This window comes from Erinaceus europaeus, chromosome 4 (assembly GCF_950295315.1).
Source record: "Erinaceus europaeus chromosome 4, mEriEur2.1, whole genome shotgun sequence".
NCBI lineage: Eukaryota > Metazoa > Chordata > Mammalia > Eulipotyphla > Erinaceidae > Erinaceus > Erinaceus europaeus.
In genome coordinates, this window is record NC_080165.1 from 103,570,457 (window position 1) to 103,572,779 (window position 2,323).

The window sequence follows — 2,323 nt, forward strand, 5'->3', positions numbered from 1 at the left end:
AAAGAAAGAAAGAAAGAAAGAAAGAAAGAAAGAAAGAAAGAAAGAAAGAAAGAAAGAAGCCCAGTGGGAACAGTAGAGCCAATCAGGCACCAAGCCCCAGTGATAACCCTAGTGACCAAAAAAGTAAAATGAAAATGCCTCAATTTGGCACTGTGGGTAGCTGTTCCCACTCTGTCTGCTGTAGCCTGTGAGCTGAAATGCTCTCATCCCTGAACTAGCCTTTAGTTTTTGGGGCGTCAGAGGACCCCTGGTCTCCTCCTGCAGCCAGGACTGCAGCACTGTCCCCACAGGCAGGTGGGCAGGCTCACTGCTGAGCTCTGGGTGAGCTGTGTCTCTCCCCACCTTCTGAGCCCAGATCAGCAAGGCAGAGTTCTTCTTTCAAAAAAAAGTCAAAAGTCAGTGGAACATGCACAATTCCTATAATTGTATTTGAAGCACTGAGTTTTACATAAAGCTCACAGAAAGTATAAATCACCTGCCAGTGGGAATGTCAATTGAGCAGTCTGGAGAGTTCTCAGAAGGCTAGAAGTGGACCTTCCCTATGACTCTGCAATTCCTCTCCTGGGGATATATCCTAAGGAAATAAACACATTCATCCAAAAGGATGTGTGTACACCTATGTTCATAGGAGCACAAATTGTAATAACCAAAATGTGGAAGCAACCCAGGTTGCTTCACGTGAGTGGTTGAGAAAGTTGTGGTGTATATACACAATTGAATGCTACTCAGCTATGAAAAGTGATAAATTCTACTTTTTCACCTTGTCTTGAATGGAGCTTGAAGGAGTCATATTAAGTGAGATCAGCCAGAAAGAGAAAGATGAATATGGGATGATTTCACTCATAGACAGAAGTTGAGAAATAAGAACAGAAAGGGGAAAGAAACACAGACCAGAACTTGGACTGGAATTGGTGTAGTGCACCAAATAAGGAATCTGAGGGAGGGGGCATTCAGGTCCTGGTGCACAATGGTTCAGGAGGACCTAGGTAGGGGTGGGAACGTTTTGCAGAAAACTGAGAAATGTTACACATGTACCAACAACTGTATTTGCTGTAAATCATTAATTCCTCCCCCCATTGGAAAAAAAAAGTCTAAACCACAAAGTCCAGACATGTGGGGTGGGGGCCGAGGGGGTGGTGGACAGACAAAGGGACCCTGCCTTCCTGGGGCTGGAAGAGTAATATATAAGTGGGTACTTGGTGGGTCAGATGGGTCAACTGAGTTTTGGAAAGGGAAGGGGAGGGGAGAGAAGAGGAGGGAAGAGAAGAAGGGAAAGACTTGGAGGCTGGAAGCTGAGATGAAAAAGCTGGTGAAAGCTGGAGCAGCCATGGAAAGATGGAAGAAGATGCTGATGGACCTTGATAAGCCACAGGACTCCACTCACAGGCAAGGGCAGTGGCAGACAGCTTGGAATTGGGGCATCCTCTCCCCCAACCTCCTTCCCCCCACCACACATACCCTTCAGACAAGACAGTGCTCCCATGTGGTCATCCAACACTGGATCTGGGGCCTGAGGTCAGGGGTGCTTTCTATCCTCTCTCTACAGCTACAGAAACCCCAACTCTAGCTCTAGGTTGGGCCCCCTGTGGCCTGCCCTGTCTGGGTGTTCTCTGGCCACAAGGTGAGTTATTTGTCCTTGGAACATTTCCTGGAGCAAAGGGTGGTCCCAAGCCTCCTCTCACCCTGGTCTTGCCTCCCTCAGGGGTGGTCTTCATGCTCAGCTGGAGACTGAGCTGCAGGAGCTCTGAGCCTTTCTGGCCTCTGGAGGGACTGACCACACTGGGCACAGAGCCCTGGCCTCCCCAGCCTCCCTGGCCTCCCTGGCCTCCCTGGCCCGCCTGTCTACTCACCCTCCTGCCTGCCTGGGGTTTTCCTGGAGGCTGCGACCGTGGCTTGATGTGATGCCACACTGTCTGCACAAACAGAGACTGGAGCCTCTGTGCACGGGCCGTTAGCCCCTCCGCCCCAGAAAGCTCTCTCCCAGCCAGACCTGAAAGGCTGCTCTCAAGGCTGCACACTGAGACACCGTGGCCCTGGGACTGTGTGTGTGTGGGGGGGGGGGAGTATGTGTGTGTGTGTGTGTGTGTGTGTGTGTGTGTGTGTGTGTGTGTGTGTGTGTGTGTGTGCGTGTGTGCGCTAAAAAAAACCTCTTTACCTCCTCCCCTCCTGGGACAACTTAGTCTGCATGGCCAGCCCTGTCCTTCCCACAAGACCTAGACCAGAGTGTTCTGTTCTAGGGAGACTGCAGGCACCAAGCCTCACCCTTGTGATCTGAGGAAACCCCCTCCCCCCCCACAGGAGGGCTGTTCCCTCACACTCAGAC

The 2,323-nt window shown here is 51.1% G+C and overlaps 1 long non-coding RNA gene across 1 annotated transcript; it reads right to left on the reverse strand.

Annotated features, from left to right (window-relative positions):
* Nucleotides 1–224: 224 nt before the first annotated feature.
* LOC132538305 (uncharacterized) lies at nucleotides 225–2,032 on the reverse strand. The gene is made up of 3 exons (XR_009549701.1): nucleotides 1,851–2,032; nucleotides 476–574; nucleotides 225–375 (listed from the first exon to the last, which is right to left on the reverse strand). It is a non-coding gene; the product is annotated as an uncharacterized LOC132538305 (long non-coding RNA).
* Nucleotides 2,033–2,323: the final 291 nt, after the last annotated feature.